At 35.3% G+C, this 17,925-nt stretch overlaps 1 protein-coding gene across 4 annotated transcripts in view; it reads left to right on the forward strand.

The window, feature by feature from the left end:
* The first annotated feature begins 471 nt into the window (after positions 1-471).
* The window catches only part of tspan9a (tetraspanin 9a), a 222,632-nt gene continuing 205,178 nt past the window's right edge, over positions 472-17,925 (forward strand). Inside the window, exon 1 of one of the 4 annotated variants that reach the window (XM_083551978.1) lies at positions 472-873. The gene's annotated coding sequence lies outside the window, so the exon portion shown is untranslated. The remainder of the gene's footprint in view (positions 874-17,925) is intronic. The other 3 variants (XM_083551981.1, XM_083551980.1, XM_083551979.1) reach the window with 3 other exon arrangements.

A 17,925-nucleotide genomic window follows, 5' to 3' on the forward strand; every position in this document is an offset into this window, starting at 1 on the left:
TTAAAACTGCTATACAAATAAATCTAAATTGAACTGAAGAAGAGAACTGGTTGTTGCATTGAAAATTGGAAGGAAAAAAGGCAAGTAAAGTCCTTTCAGTTATAAATTGTACAAAATGTTAAAATTAAAAGTTTGACGACAGAATCCCAGACATTTATTTTCAAAATAAAGTAATAATCTATAGAGATTTTCTATATCAGTTTCTAATGAAGTTCTAGTTATATAGAAATTAAAGAGAATTGAAATATCTCCTGGTTCAATCAAATACAATGAAACTTTGTGAGATTAAATACATATGTAAATTAAATCTTAAATATCTTCCCCCAAATTTAAAGAATTAAACATTACTAACAGAAGTAACAGAGAAATGAGTTTGGGTTTAAAGTTTAATGTTATATTTGCCTTTTTATGTCAATAGCCACAACAGCTGTTGAAGTTCAAACAACTCGGTATTAAAGAGTTAGTAACCCTAGATAGGGCGGAGTTGCTGTTATCCAGGCAGTTTTCCCCTAAAGTGCACGTAGGGAGAATGGCGTTATTTGGGATACAGCCCAAACCTTCTCTTGCGCTTTTTCGTTTCCGCTTCCAAAACACAGTCTGTGGACTAGGAGAGGACTTCAGGACAGCGGTGGGCAAGAACCAGATGTTATTGTGTAAAGTATCTGCGCTTACTCTCACCACGGAGATCTCAGCTTTTCCGGGGAATGCAAAGAGGGCAAACTGAAAGAGGATTCTCAGCGAAAAATAGTTTGACCAAAAACTTTATAAAAGTCGGAAAGACTTTTTTTTTTGGTTTGTTTTTTATTCATTATTGAATTGGCGGTGTATTGGTCTGACAGCTCCTCTTTAACTTCTTCATTTCTTTGTAAGCAGGTAGGAGAGCTTTATTACACAATTTACTGCTGATATTTAGGTTGTTCTTCCTCCCCATGTTTCAGTTCTTCCAAAAACACAATAAGCGGAATAAACAAGAATCAGTGTAATTAACCAATAAATAATAACATAATTTGGTTTTTTTTATGTATTTATATTTGCATTATACTCAAAAGATAAAATACTCTAAACTTTGTTTCCTGTATGTTTCTCATTAAGTTCCTTATTGGCACTTGTGTGCCTTTAATTCGATTCATTAAGAATGAAGAGCAGTTTGCTGTAGATTACTCGCTTGTCTATATTTTTATATTAAATATGGTGAAAACACCAGTAATTACCGAATATAGATAGATACTGTAATAGCAGTACTGTAGGTTTAACACTGTGGCTGATAAAATACAGTACAGTGGTCTTTCTCACAAATAGGTAAAGTAAAATAAAATAAAATACAATTATTTTATAAATGAAATAATATTATGAATTAATATATGAAAACAGTAAACAATAAACAAAAGATTTATACTTTTTTTACACAAGTATTTCATAATGCATATATATTTATTAATAATAGACTATATATATGTATATATATATATCAGATTACTGTAGACTGTAGAAAGAACATTACTCATAATCTTACACTCCAGTGCTCATGTTAGTTCTCACTCCCTAGTGTTCTGTATTGTTTAAAGATATTATTATTATTACTTTAATATACAAAAATTCCAGTACAGAAAAATTTGTTAAATAATTGTACTGGTTTCTGAATACCAGTTTTTCAGGCACTAGTATACATTTTTGTTGACATTTTTTAAAATAAATTATTTTGTAAAGAATATTGCTACTTTCAAGTTTCAGTATAACAGTATGAAGTTTGACTCTTTTCAGAGTAATATTACTATCATAAGAACATCTTATTGTGTTGTCAACATTATTACATGAGAAATAATTGGACAATAATGATATAATAATGCAAATATTTGACATTAGATATATTCTAGCATTGTAAATATTTTGAATACGAGTACTTCCAAGGTGATTTTTGTTCATCTATTGCCTATTGTCTAATTATAGATGATTTAAAAACTCGTGTTGTAGGATAAATATTAACTCACAGATACACAGACATGTACATAGTATTGAGTAAACAATTTATTAGCAAGTAAAGAAAGATTTATGGTCAGGTTTAGGGCCAGGTTTCATCTACAAATATGTTCAAACAGAACGCTTCAGTATTAAAGATCATCACTTTTAGATCCGTTGCATTGCTGACATAGATGATTTGTATTCCGGGGTGTCAAATGAAAGATTTTGTAAAAAACTGAAACAGTTAGTGCTATATCAATCCTCCACTGGAATGTTTATGTCTGTGTAAATTTGAGAAGTGTGATATGAGTGACAGTTTCTTAAAATAAAATCAGTACAATGCATACCTCATAGGACATTTTTGTAGAGGGAAAAAAAATCACATTTATATTCAGATGAGTCAGTTTTGGGGATTAGCTCTTAGTAAATTACATAGAATCATAGGATCCATTTTCTATTGGATGTGGCATTTTCCAATCCAGGCCAAGAATTTCATGGTGGTACCAGAAGCCTACTGATTTCTAATGTGTATCACCCAGATGAGAGTTCCCTTTTAAGTCTAGACCCCTCAAGTTTTTTTTTTTCTCAAGTCATCTCAAGCACAAACAAAGAGTCTCAGCTGGGTCCTTTGCATTGACCTTTGCACTTAAGCCCCCTGACTATATCGCCATTGTTTTTATTTTCAGTTTAAATGTAAATGTTTGGCAAATGAATAAATGTTATTTAATACCATTGGTAAATTATCCTTAATCACTTTCGCTTTTTTATCCGTGTGTACGCACACTTTTCATTGTATGCTACTGGATTTAATATTAGTCCCATAGCAGGCTACTATGGACTCAAGAGCTCGACACCCTACTTATTCTTTTTGACCCTACATTCCAGTTTGACTTCCTGCCAGGAGCATATAGTTTACAGGTTACTACCCTCTCTGGCTTTCCCCTGGGGGAATTCATAGACCATATCCTGTCTCTTCCCTTTGCTGCTCATGTGGCACGTGTCTGCAGTGTTGTGCTGGATGAGCCATAGAGTTTATATCTGCTCCATCATGCCTCTGCGCAGCCTGTCATTAAAACCCACCACACCCGGCGCTGAGCTCAATCAAATCAACCCCCTTGGCTGCTTGTTTTTCAGCTCTTGATTTTGGCTGCTTTAGTGGGAGATTGATGCCAGCATGAGTCATCAAGTTATACTGTAGCAAACATTTAATGTAACGCGGATCAGGACATTAGATTTTTCATATCCTTGAATAATACCCAGGAGTGAATTTTCAATCTTATTTTGTGTGCAATTCAAATTGGAATGTAACTACTGGATGTATCATTTCTGGGTCTCAATCATCAAGATGACTTCTTTCCTCCTCTGATGTTCAAGAATGTACATGTCCATTTTCCACAGCCCAAAGTAATTCACATTTCCACGCACTGATCCAGTTCTAGTGGATCACAATGCCAGGACTGTGTGTTAAATCAACAGTTTTGTTCTCCCTTTGACCTGTTTGGGGCAGGCCTGCAGTGCCAGGCTGTTCAGTGCAGCGAGCTCTGGCCACAGACAGAAACAACAGCCTCAGTGTCTCTGGGACAGATTGTGGCCTGCCAACATAACCAAACAAAAAGGCAAGAAAATGACATGACATAAGCAGCCACACTCGAATTACAAACTGTCATCATAGAGCGTAATCCATCGCGGAGGGTTAAGTGTGCTCATTATAAATGATGTCACTCTGCTGAGACTTGGAGGGGTCAGCGAATGGCGATTCTGTGCTCGGGCATTCTGTAACGATACTGTGTGTGCTATAGTGAGAACAGTGGGTCTCAGATAGTGTGCTGTGTAATTCATGTTAGAAAAAAAAGCCACTTATGATGTCCTGTCTGTAATGCAGACACCTTCTGTGAACGTTTTGACTTATTAGTATACAGTGTGTATTCTATTTTAAGAGAGTGTTTACAGGCTTTATTATGCATAATAGGGGTTAAAATGGCCATTTTCTATTATACATATTCTCTATTGACTTATATTCCATTGTATATTAACATCAGATTTTTTATTAGACACAATGCTTACATTATATGGACAAAAGTATTGGGACACCTAACTTTCCCAGCCAAAAGTCGTTCTTTTCCAAACTGTTATCTCAAAGATGAAGTGATTTGAATTGTGTAGAATGTTCAAGGCAATTGTGTAGAATGTCTTTAGCTGCATAGCATGAAATTTTCCCTGCACTTTTAACTAAACTAGGAGAAACAAACCTGTTTCAGCATGACAATACCCTGGTGCACAAAGCAAACTCTATGAAGATATGCTTTGCATGGGTTGGAGTGGAAGATCCCCTGCTACAGAGCTCTGACCTCAACCCTGTTAAACCTTTCTGATTTGTACATGTACCAAAATTTAATTTTCATTTATCTCCAGCCTAAACATATTTAGAAAACAGGGACTGAAAATTATAATATCATGCTGTGATTGGTTAGGTACAGTAAATAGACCTATTGCAATTACTATATTGTAATAATCACAGTTAAAAGAAAAACCTGAGGTTATTTAGATTAATTGCAAAAATCACAATCCTACATTTTCATTTGAAGTTTCATCCTCAACATGGATGGAATAAATGTTATAGTGGGGCTATGTGGTTTTATTTGTGAACTGCTGCTTATGCTCTGACACAGGCGTAAGCATTATCTACCCTCTTCCACATACTGTATCCCACAAAAGTGAGTACACTCCACCCATTACAGCAACCATCTTAGAATATCTTCTCAACCAACAATACTATAGAAACTAAACTTGGATACATTTTAGAGTAGTCAATGTGCAGCTTGTATAGCAGTACAGATTTACTGTCTTCTGAAAATAACTTAACATACAGACATTATTGTCAAAATAGCTAATTGGTGTATATTAAATGGATTTCGGATAAAAAGGATTACCTCACTGTGTTTCTTTTATAAATGGGAAGTAAAGAACAAGTAACAAGTTTACAAAAAGTAAAGAAAAAGACAACGAGAACATTAATCATAATTATGCGTATGGCATTTAATTATCAGTACAAACTATATAAATGGAAAGGTCTACATTTAGTTAATGAATGTTAATGGGTGGTTATGATTTAATATACAGTAGCACAGTAAGTAAAAAGTGATGTAACTTTCACCAATAAGTTGAATTTATTTATTAAAGATGATTCAGTGTGTAACTGCAAATAAGTTATAATTAAGCATAACTCCAATGAAAAATAACCTGAAGAATAGGGTTTAATCAACCAAATTTAGTTCTACATAGGAAAATAACATGCTGTCCTTGAATTAGCACATTCCTGTTATGTTAATTCTTGCAGAGTGAACTGCATGTGTGTTTTTGTGTATACGTGTGTATATGTGTGTATATGTGATGAAAGCGGAGGGTCTTAACATTAATCCCTAGTGGTTGATGACATCTGGTTTACTGATTCCTGCAGGCTGTTTGAAGTATTTTATTTGTCTGTCATTTTTTTGCCAGACGTGCCCATGCACCGAAACGGCTCGCATGCTCTGCCATGAACATTTTCCAAGCGAGTGTTTGTCATTGTTTCGGAAAAGCCTGCAGTGCTGTAACGTCTTATAGAATACACAGTATTAACCTCTAGATAAGAGCTGCACAAGTTGCACCGTTTTATATGACCATCGTTGAGTGGCTTGCAGTGTATTAAAAACACATTGAACTTATGCTTTTACACGTTTAGGAGCAGCCTGCATTGTTTCCACGAAATGATTTCCAGTTGGAATATGTGAACGATGCGAATTCAACAAAACAGAGAAACATAATTGGATTGAACAGGATTCTCATGGCACACTGTAAAATATTTATGAGAGCTATTTTGCATTTTGCAATCTTCTGTCATAACGATTAACAAGTGATATATCATGCAGTTACAGAAATATAATCTCTGCCTGATCCTAATGATCGTCTGGACCTGTTGCAATAGCCAAAAAAAAAAAAAAAAAAAAGAAATTTTATATATACATACATACATACCTACACACACACACACACACACACACACACACACACACACACACACACACACACACACACACACACACCAAACAGGCATAACATTATGACCACCTGCATGTGTGTTTTGCAGACAACACAAACTAGCCTTTGCTCACCGTGTGCAACAATGAGCCTTGGCCGCCCCTGACCCTGTTGCTGCAGTTTTGGAAATGCTCTGACCCAGTCGTTTAGTCATCACAATTTGGCCCTTATCATAATTGCTCAAATCCTTACGCTTCGGCATTTTTCCTTCTTCTAACACATTAACTTTGATGACAAAATGTTCCTTTGCTGATTAATAAATCCCACCACATAACAGGTGCCATGATGAAAAGATAATAAGTGTTATACACTTTACCGGTCATAATGTCTTAATGTCTTAATGTTATGCTTGATCATTGTATCTTGTCCATATATATATATATATATATATATATATATATATATATATATATATATATATATATATATATATATATATATATATATATATACAGTGAGTAAAATAAGTATTTGAACACCCTGCTATTTTGCAAGTTCTCCCACTTAGAAATCATGGAGGGGTCTGAAATTGTCATCGTAGGTGCATGTCCACTGTGAGAGACATAATCAAAAAAAAAATAATCCAGAAATCACAATGTATGATTTTTACATAACAAGGTTCTGGCGTGGCCTAGCCAGTCTCCAGACCTAAACCCAATAGAGAATCTTTGGAGGGAGCTCAAACTCCGTATTTCTTAGCGACAGGCCAGAAACCTGACTGATCTAGAGAAGATCTGTGTGGAGGAGTGGGCCAAAATCCCTCCTGCAGTGTGTGCAAACCTGGTGAAAAACTACAGGAAACATTTGACCTCTGTAATTGCAAACAAGGTGTTCAAATACTTATTTGCAGCTGTATCATACAAATAAATAGTTAAAAAATCATACATTGTGATTTCTGGATTTATTTTTTTTAGATTATGTCTCTCACAGTGGACATGCACCTACAATGACAATTTCAGACCCCTCCATGATTTCTAAGTGGGAGAACTTGCAAAATAGCAGGGTGTTCAAATACTTATTTTCCTCACTGTATATATATATATATATATATATTATACATTCTAATTTTATATATATTGTATATTATTATATTTTAAAGAAAGATGCATAGTTAGAAAAAATATTTTATCATAATGCGGGTGATGCAAGTTTACAGTTGAGTGTGTTTAAAATAACTGGAAAAAAAAAAAAAACTAGGCGAAGAATTCTGGAGGAGAAGTAATTTTTCAAAATCAGATTTCTCAGCTACTTATTGCACTTGTGCTCAGGCCACAGTTTAAAGAAATTGTACTCACTGGTCACCTGTATAACAGTTGATTAATGCAGGAAAAGTGGATCGGAACTGTAAAGTTAAAGACAGAAGAAAAAAGGTGTATATGAAGGTAAATATGTCCTTCTGCTGTCATAGCTCATACATATCAAAGGTCCATTTTATGTGTATGCTAAAATGCATTTCTGCTCACCACATTTGTAAATAGTGATTAAATGAGTTTCTGTACTCTTCCTGGTTGTTAAAACTCTTTTCTCTTTTCAAGAAGGTGCTTCCACACACAGAACTGTTGCTTTTTTCATAACCTCCTGTGCAAGTCAAGAGTCACTTGTGTGTAAAATTATCAAGAGACTAGCACTAAGTAAGTACTCTTGCACCTTTAAGATGTTTTCGAAATGTTTCCTTTTCCAAAAATATCTATCAATTTGCAAAACTGCTTTTCGATTTGAAACCTCGCACTAGAGAATTCCAGCCAGTCTGTCTCAATAGCGTGTTATAAACGGTTTCTTAAACGTGTCAAAAATAGGTTAATAGCCAGTTTACTGTGCTGTGGAGAAGGCGAAATTCAGAAATGCATTCTTAAGCTTGTATGTCCAGGTCTTATTGGAAATCTCTGCTGGTACAAACTGTACAGCAGATATTTCCAATAAGACCTGGACATACAAGCAGCTGGTGTGACAATTTCTATGAATTTTTTAGGATTAAGCAGTACAACATATTCATATTTCAACACGTCAGCACAATAATGAAACAGTGTGATAATAAATGAATAATGCATAGCGTAATAATTAAAGAAAGCCCATTTAAAGTGCAAAAACATAAAAAAAAAAGAAATAGAAGACTACAGGGAAACAATGGCCAGTGGTAAAGATCACAGGACTTTCATAACCAAGGCTATCAAAAGTACTGCAGAGTTATACTTAAAGTTTTTAAAAAAGTATAGAAAAAGTGTTAAATTCTTATTCAGTTAAAAGTGGATGTACACTACAGTATATAAGCAAAAAAATATTGGGACAACCTGCTGTTTCAGCCATAAAGTATGTGGTTCTTCTTGAAACTGTTGCCACAAAATTAAAGGCACACGATTGTATATGATGTCTTTGGATGTGGCAGCATTACATTTTCCTTTTATTGGAGCTAGAAAATCTAAACTTGTTCCAGCATGAGCCCCTGTGTACAAAGCGAGCTCCATGGGTTGGAGTGGAAGATCTTGAGTGGTTTGCTATAGAACTCTGACCTCAACCCTATTGAATACCTTTGAAATGAATTGAAACACTGACTGCACCTCATATCATTTGTTATCTTTAAACTCTCATATCACTCTTCTTTACACAAATGCTATTCTTGACCACATTCCTGAAAAAAAATTTTTTGTCAATTCCATTCAAATCATTTTTATTTGTGTAGCGCTTTCAACGGACATTGTATCAATGCAGCTTTTGCACAGATAATGCAGTAATAATGAATGAATAAGATGTTCCTTATAATTGTAAGTTTGTCTCTAATGTCTCTGATGAAACCCTCAGAGGAACCAGACTTCAGAGGAAACCTCCTCTTCTGGGTGGCATGGAATGTCTATTCATCAGAGTTAAATGTTGTTGAGGTGTGCAGTGATGATCAAATGGAAACTGTAGCCCTGAGTCATTGTAGCAGACTGTTGACATTAAGTAGAGTCCAAATCCATCCTCAAAGCTCCTGTGCTACTCTCTAATTTCATGGATCCTAAATAGAGGAAAGAGGCAGGAACACTGGTCACTGGTATCTCAGGAGCATTTTTACTTGACCGAGAGAGAAAGAGAAAGAAAAAGAAGAGAGGTGACAGGGAGAGAAAGATATGGATTATTACTGTAAGTATCCTTATTGTTGTATTAAAGTTAAAGACACTGTGCAGTTGGAGACTCCAGCAAGACTCGCTATGGCAGCATAACTAAAAGGGAGAGCCAGAAGGTAACACAGACATTTTTACCCTATTTGCAGTATGTGCATGAATAAATCCTAAATCTTATTCAGCTCTGTGACATTTTGTTGTTTCTTTTTGGGTCTGAGGAATTCTTGTTGAGAAACTGGCTACTCATTTTGAAACTTTATCTGTACAGCCAGGAAGCGCGCTGTCATGAACGGTAGTGTGCGTTGCTCACGTTGTTTGTTATCAGCGTTCTGCAATCAAGGCCAGGAAATGGCTAAGCAATCAAAACAAACAGGAGCATATATATCTTTCTGCTAATCACTTAACTAGAATAGGGACGAACCCAGGATAAGAAAATGAGGTTGTGCAGGCTATGTAATGCTATATTAAAACCAGGGCTGAAACGATTTCTCGAGTAATTCATTTACAAAAATACATCGAGGCTAATTATTTGCTTTGTTTAGTCTATTTAACTACACACAGAGCATTGTGTTTTCCACGGACCATTATTATTGACGCACCACACGCTAAACTCTTGAGCGCTCTGGACATGTAAACACAGAAAACGAAATGCAGAATGAAAAAAATGAAGGAACGGTGAGAAAACAGCGAGGGGCGAAGAGATAATTCAAGCCAAAGAAAACGGCAGAAAGTTTCCAAAGTTTGGGATAATTTCAAACTAAAACATAAAGAACACACCATTTAGTGCGGTTATCATTTTTGAAGTAATTTGAAATAGATTTTTATATTTTTGATTATATACAGTGCGTTTCCACATTTTTAAAGCAGGCAATAAATACACGGATTTAGTGCGTGGAAAATTTGAAGCTGCTTTTCCGGAGACTTGAAAACCACATCACGATACTGTGCGGGATTTAATAAACAAATACATGTGTAAAAATAATTATGAGTTTCATTAAGCAAATATTTTTCTAGAACCTTCTCTACCTCTTTGTATTTTGATATAATACGGAAATGAAAAGCACTAAATGCACATCGTTTTCACAGATATTCTTTTATTGCAAATTTAGCAATAAGAATTTTAATTTTTTTAAAAAGGAAACAAATTACATGTTCATTTTATTTTCTCTGTCTTATTTAGTATTGCTCTTTAATAATCAAAAAGTACTTTTTATCAGATTACTCGATTAATCTATGGAATAATTGTTAGAATTTTTAAATATTAAATAATCGATAGCAGCAGCCAAAAATTTGTACTTGTTTTGTAATATAAAGTACAAGACTTTAAACCACACATAAGCTCGATGCAGAACAAAGAAGAAAGACATAGGAAGATATTCCATGAGCCACCTCGTCTATTTGACACCCATAAAGGTACGATTGTGTAATTCAGACCACATGCTTGTACTGATTAGAGAGAAGTGAGACATTTATAGACCATAAGAGGTTTCCATCATATTGAAGAATGCAAGCGTACACCATGAAGGGTGCTGGTTTATGGAGTGGGAAGGAGATCATTATAGAGGGGGAGTTTGAACAATGAAAACTGAGATACACACTCATAGGGTTAAAGGTCCCATGGCCATGTCCTCCTCTGTTTCTTCTCGAAGGGTGCAGGTGAAATCCGTATGACAGATTATATAGGAGATGTGTGCTAGGGCTCAAATTAGGGTGTCACAGGCAGCAGAATAATTTATGCAACTCAAGCCAGACCTTGCAGACCTTAACCTTGGAAAAGTGTGGTGTAGCTGCTTTAATATCAGGGAAAACTACTTTCACTGGTACAGTTAAACTTTTTAATGCATAATTTTGTGCAATTACTGTAACTGTCATGTTTATTATAATCTATACCATAGCACTGTTGAACTTTTACTTCTGGTATAATCAGAACCTCATAATGCTGTTTTATTTCCACAGTAAGAAAAATGCAAAGAATATAAAACACTGTGTTGACACTCAATAAAACTTGTCAAAGATTTTCTTAAATGATTGATGTAAATGAATGCTTTACTGAATCTACTGCCAGTAATAATCATTTAGTTCAGCTCAAACCTGTACATTCTGTATCATTTATGTATAATTTTAACTGTATATAATTAAACATTTACATCATCCTATATCATCATCTATATATCTGTATACCATTTTGTATATATACCGTATATAACAATATGTACATACCTCATATTGTAAATCTATTTGCATTGGGTGATCTGATTGACAGGGAAGAGAGCATGCCATTTCTCCCTTTTCTATACTCTTGGACGCTCTGCCTTGGATCGCCGTGGCATCTTTGGAATTTGTAATTCTAGCTTGTGATCTCCTGAAAGTAGGGTGAGCACTTTTCTGCACTAAACAAACACTTTAATTTTGACAAACACTTCCAGTGCTATTATAACTTATTGTGTGCTGAACACACTCAAAAAAAAGTGCTGAACTACACCAGTGTGAATGGGGGTGTGCCATAAATACACAGCTTTAACTTGGGAATATATACCTTTGTCCACTCGATTCAAACCTAAAAAGAAAATAGGTAATATATCCTTTAAATTCTCACCCATGCAATATATTTTTGCCTTGAATTCTAGGAAATTAAATTTTAGTCCTTCATTAATGGTATGTAAATATCTAAATACAAGTGTGGTACAGGATGTAGTGTTGTTGATTCACCATTAGATGACTCAGTCCATTCTTGAGCGTCTTAGGTTTTTCTTAAGTTTTCCTTGTTTCTATCCCACTTTCTAAAATACATGGCAGTATATGGACTTCACTTAAGTCTGAATGAGTATAACCATGCATTGTAGCCTGCAATGGATCCAGGCTCCAGATCCACTGTTTTGCTGATGGTTAAAATTTTAGTTAATAGAAAGTTATTGAAAATGAATAAATGAATGAATGAATGAATGATGGAATGAATGAATGAATGAATGAATGAATGAATGAATGAATGAATGAATTCTACAGTTATCATTAAATAATGTAGAACCTTTTCGTTGTACATAGTAAGAGATTTCAGCAAATTGCAGTGCTATACAGCACCCTAGAGAGCCATCTTCACTACCTGAATACTCTTTAACTAATGGCACATTAAGGGGACTCATTGGCAAGCCAAAGTCATCACTCAGCTCCTTCTGTGCATGGGCTCTATTGAATAGCAATTTGCGTTTGTGTGAACAAAGAATTGGCTTTTTCATTACAATGGCCACATCATTGCAGTAATTAAACAACTAAATAAACATTACCTTTTGTGTACTTTCCTAGGCTTTGAATGTAAGTCTGGGCACTTTCTTTTAACGTTAATACCTAATGATAGGCTGGCAAGGAGAAGCTTGGAAAATACGCTTCAGCATGCTTGGGAGCACATGCTCGAGCCTGTGAGGAAATTTTTTTTGAAAAACCAGAAGTGAATGACTCAATATAATTCAATGCCCTTCAGCGCAACATTTCACCTACCATGAGAGCAAAAGCATTTCTCCCAATAGCAAGCCCTGACATCCCTTCAGACTGTTGTGGAATACAATAAGCTCTGGAGAGCTGATCCTGTCTGTCTTGCTGATATAAACTGTATTCGACAGAGTTTTAATAATCCATTAGAGTATGTGTAGGCAGCAGAGTGCCTTTTTATCGCCGGGTAGTCTTGGGTCATTTGTTCTATAATTTTGCTGGTTGTATTGTGTTATGTTACTGTAGGCTTCGCTGAATGTTAAAATCTTTTCCCAGAATGCATTTGTGATCAATATATGGAGCAGCTGGTTGCCCGGAAACCGAATCGAATAGGTTGGAGCGTAATATTGGACAAAATATAATAACACATGGTGAGCTAGTTTCTTAGTTTAGTAGTTCATTGATACAGACTAAGTGAAACAAGCAGTTAGCTGATCAACAAAGTTTGGAAGACCTGCGCTTAATGTGTCCTGTTATGGCAAAGGCTGTGAATACGTGATTTTTTTTTCATCTTTTTATTTTTAATACATTTGCAAAGATTTCAAACACACTTCTTTCACGTTGTTATTATGGAGTATTTTTTGTAGAATTTTGAAAAAAATAAAGAATTGAATCCATTTTGGAATAAGGATGTAACATAATAAAATGTGGAAATAAGTAAGAGCTGTGAATATTTTCTTTTAACGTTAATGCCTAATGATAGGCTGGCAAGGAGCATGCACTGTATACATAGCCTTTTCAAACAACACCTGAGCACACAATTATCTTAGCCAATTCAATCCAAATTTATCTTTTTTTTTTCTTACTGTTCATTTGCATGGTTACGTCAATTATTATATCATGTCTGGAGAAGTACCATCACTCATACTGTACACTCAGAAAGACTCAGAAAGGAGAGGTTGGGGGTTGGTTGACATCACCTCAGCCTTCAGGGTTTCAAGTGTGAGAACTCATAAGACCTGGAGTGACGTCACGTCACTAAGGAGAGCTGAATCCAGATTAAAGTTATGGATGACAAAAAAAGACCAATTCAGAAAAAAGGAGGAAATAAGTAGGCGGTGTCACGAATCACCAGGCAACGGAAACCGGGAGTAAAGTTTTATTGACCTTTAAGAGTCAAACAAATTAAACTCAGAAATGAGGGTGCAGGAAATAACAAACTTAACTGGAGCACAGGATCACAGGGAAGCACAGGAGCAGTAAGGAGCCTGAGTGTACGGTAGATCGGACCACAAGTGAATAGTGAGAGGGCTCTTTGAAGGGGCTGATTAAGGGGGAAAACTGGTGCAGGTAATTAATAGAAGGGAGAGGCTGAGCATGAGGGGTGAGAGCTTCAGAGGGGTGTGGCTGGTTGTTCTCTGACATCGGGGAACGTGCAAAAGATAAAGGCATGTATGTAGCTCATCTCGTTAAGAGCATAATACTGTATAAACATTTAATGAAATAGGCTAATAACAATATCATTTGGGTTATGCAGTGACCTTTACTCCCGGTTTCCGTTGCCTGGTGATTCGTGACACCGCCTACTTATTTCCTCCTTTTTTCTGAATTGGTCTTTTTTTGTCATCCATAACTTTAATCTGGATTCAGCTCTCCTTAGTGACGTGACGTCACTCCAGGTCTTATGAGTTCTCACCCTTGAAACCCTGAAGGCTGAGGTGTGGTCAACCAACCCCCAACCTCTCCTTTCTGAGTCTTTCTGAGTGTACAGTATGAGTGAGGGTACTTAATTTAAAATAATATTTAAATTAAAAAATTTATATAAAATAGAATAAATTTAATTAATGCAGTTAATTTTTTTTATATTGGTTAAATTTACAACTCAATTAAATTGGCACAAATTACATTGATTAAATTAAATTTAATATATGAAAAAATGTAATTAAATAGTTTACAATTGTTAGACGGCAATTGGGTAATACAGATGTGTATGTAAGTGTGTGTCTGGGGGTGTGTGTTTTATATTTAATATTACATTTTCTAAAGATAAGTACTACTTAACCATTCAACTTATTTCAGCATATTTTAACAAATGTCTTAATTCCTTCCATCCTTCATTCATTCACTCATGCGATTTGCAGAATTGTCAGGACTTTTTTCCCTTTTTGAAATTTATGAAGTAAATGCTAAAGAATCCAAAATGAAGAATCCATACCCAAGAATCCATTAGTCATCTGTCAGTCATCACAGTTTATGTTACACACACTACTGCCGCTGTAGATTGTACAAAGTTCTAAAGTAAACTCTTTATCATACCTGACGCATAACTCTGTTATTTGCACTACCATGCACTCTCACACTTTATATACATTACTGATCTGCGTTATAATCTGTATTCCTTTTTAATACTCAGACTGTCTATATTGTCTTAAATTGTCTGTATTGTTTTGTTTAGTCTGTTTTTGTCTTGTCTTTTCTGTTTTGTCTTGTATAGTCCAAACTGAATGTATAGTGTTATTTATGTCTGTACATTGAAAGTCACTAACAGCTGAAACTAAATTCCTTGTGTGTGTCAATACACTTAGCCAATAAACCTGATTCTGATTCTGATCGCTAGACTGTGCACTAAAAATCATATTTCCAGTACGAAGTGAGTAGCTTTTTGTTTCGTTTTTATACCCCTGGTATTGTTGTGTATGCTTTTAAGTTTAATAATAGCAACAGTGCAAGGCAGAGACCAATCCCACTTTGGGAACTATGTTTCACACATAAAAAGGATTGATTTCGGTACATGTGTGCGCCAAACCAAAAGCCCTGTACAAAAAAAGGTCGGTACGAATATGTGTACTGATACACACCTAGTTTAGTATAAACTAAAGTAATAAACAAGTCTATCACAATTATTCTTTACAAAATATATTTTACAATTATTCTCTAACAAAGTTTCTAATGAAGCATTAAAGCACTCAACAAAAAGTTGGCAAATCCTTGTCAGCTGTCTTCACAGTACATGTAAAAAACGCTTTTTCTCTATACTTTTTTAAGCAAGTCGACAGGTAATCAGTAGTGTGTAGTTACTGTTACGCTATGTACTGTGTGTTGCGCTATTAATAGTTGCATCATTTTTAAAAGCAACATAGCAGACGAAAGTTTTTATTTTGTAAAAGCAGTTATTTTGGGTGTTATAATTGCAACTATATGGTAAACCCCAGCAATCTGCTTGTCTGGCCACCCAAGCTACTAATTTGTCCACCTCCGCTGTAAATATGACTTTATAAATGGCACACTCCATTAAGTAAATTGACACCTAGTGTTTGAAGCAGAGTTTCCTCAAATGACCCATGTCAGCTCGTGAATTATTTGCTGATGTAGATTAATGTTTCAGCTTGAAGTGTGTACAGGTGTGAAATGTCATTGCCAGACTTAGCACACTTTCTAACACGCTTCATTTCGCATCCTCTGGAACACTTAAACCTCTAATTCTCCTTTCCTTTATGTGAGTGTTTTCTTTCAAGCCGGGCCTCTGTGCACGTCTTAGAATAACAGTGTGAGGTGGTCGATTGTCAGCGGCGTTGAAGAAACTATCCGTGAGCTAGCATTTCAGTTGGAGGTTTTTCAGCTGCAGTGGGGGGGGGTTCTCATTATTCCTGGGAATAATTAGCTCCTTTGTGATTAATCGACTTTTGAGTGTCACTCGTAGCGATCGATCATACATAAGGGAGGATGATATTTTACCTAGTTATCACCTGCTATGCAATATAAAACCACAGTTCTGCATGGGTATGTGTAGAACGTAACCTAAAAGAACAAAACCTGCTAAATGCCATAGAACAAATGAAACAAACTGAACTTGAGAATAATAAACAAGTTTCTTTTTATTTGTATGTCTGTTTGCTTTTATCGAAAAGTTTATGTCGTGCAAAAGGAAACATGTATTAATAAATGGGGGGAGTTAAGGCACACCGAATACATAAACAGGAAAATCAGTGGAGACCTTGAAGCCCCTGTCATTGTGGTAGGTATTGGTGACACTTGGGAGTTTTCGTTCAGTTCGGCTAAAGGGTTTTGTGTTTCATATTGCCTTCCTGAAACGAGTTTCAGCAGTATACCCTGCTGAGCAAATTAAACCTGAGTCAACAATACAGATCTCCAGCACCCCACACAAAACACTCTTTCTAGTACAGGTATTGCATCCGTACACTTTCAGCCATTTCTAAGCCTTCTGAAGCATTTATCCTCTGACAAGTCTGTATTTATATAAAAAAAGAAGCTTTACAGCTTTGGGTTCAAGCATGAGGCCAAAAATAACGTTTTCAAAAGCAAACCCAATTTTTAGTCCAGTATTCAAGATTTAGCCATTACATTAGAGTGAAATGATAATGTACATATGATTTTTAAAACACATTTTGCTGTATTTGCAGAAAAGGAATATTGGTGGTTTTTGGGCCTGTGCTTTCTGGTGCTTCATTGTTGAGTTATATAAGACTTCACTGCATTGATTTATATTTATGATCGCTTCATAAAATCCTTGGAACTGACAAGTTCTTTTCAATGGTTTATATATTCTTTATGAATACGTTTCTGGACAGCTGACCATAAATTTCATATGTGCTTTTTGAACATGCTTATTTCTTAAACAGTGCCCATTTGTTCTTATAATAACTTCCACTGTTATGGGAAGATGTTATGGTAGATTTTGGAGTGTGATAGTAGAGATATGTGCTCATTTAGCTAAAATGGGGTTAGTTAAGTCAACTAACCCCAGAGAGAGAGGGTTAAGGTCAGAGCTCTATAACATGCCACTCAAGACATTCAACTGCAATGCACTTTATGAAGGGAAATGTTTAATGCCAGCACATTCAAAGACACCATGTACAATTGTGTACCAGTTTGGAGACTTTTTTCCGTACAGTGTCTGTATTATGTACATGTTACTGAATGTATGCAAGGCATTTACATTGAAATATTTATACCAATTGATACATGTAGCAGTCTCTCAGTAACAGTTAAATCCAATGATTCTACATTTACATTAATAGCTAGATTGTAAATAAACCTTTAGGCTGCTATTTAAACTTTTACTTGATTCACTCCTTTTAGCCGTCACATGGCAGGGTAAACAATCTTTTATTAAACTCCTTTAGTTTTTGTTATTGTTGTTGTCGTTGAGTCAAAACAGCCAGAGACCGATACTGACATTTTTTTACAATGTTTACACTCCTCAGGGAAATTGTAGAGCTAATGTTCAATAAACCTTTTTTTTTAATCATGCGGATGAAAGGGAAAACATGACAAACATGACACAATTATGTACATTTACTTCCTCTAAAATCTTCAAAACCAGGGATGGTCTGACATCAAAATGATT

Source organism: Silurus aristotelis (genome assembly GCF_946808225.1).
Source record: "Silurus aristotelis genome assembly, chromosome: 10".
Taxonomy (NCBI): Eukaryota; Metazoa; Chordata; class Actinopteri; order Siluriformes; family Siluridae; genus Silurus; species Silurus aristotelis.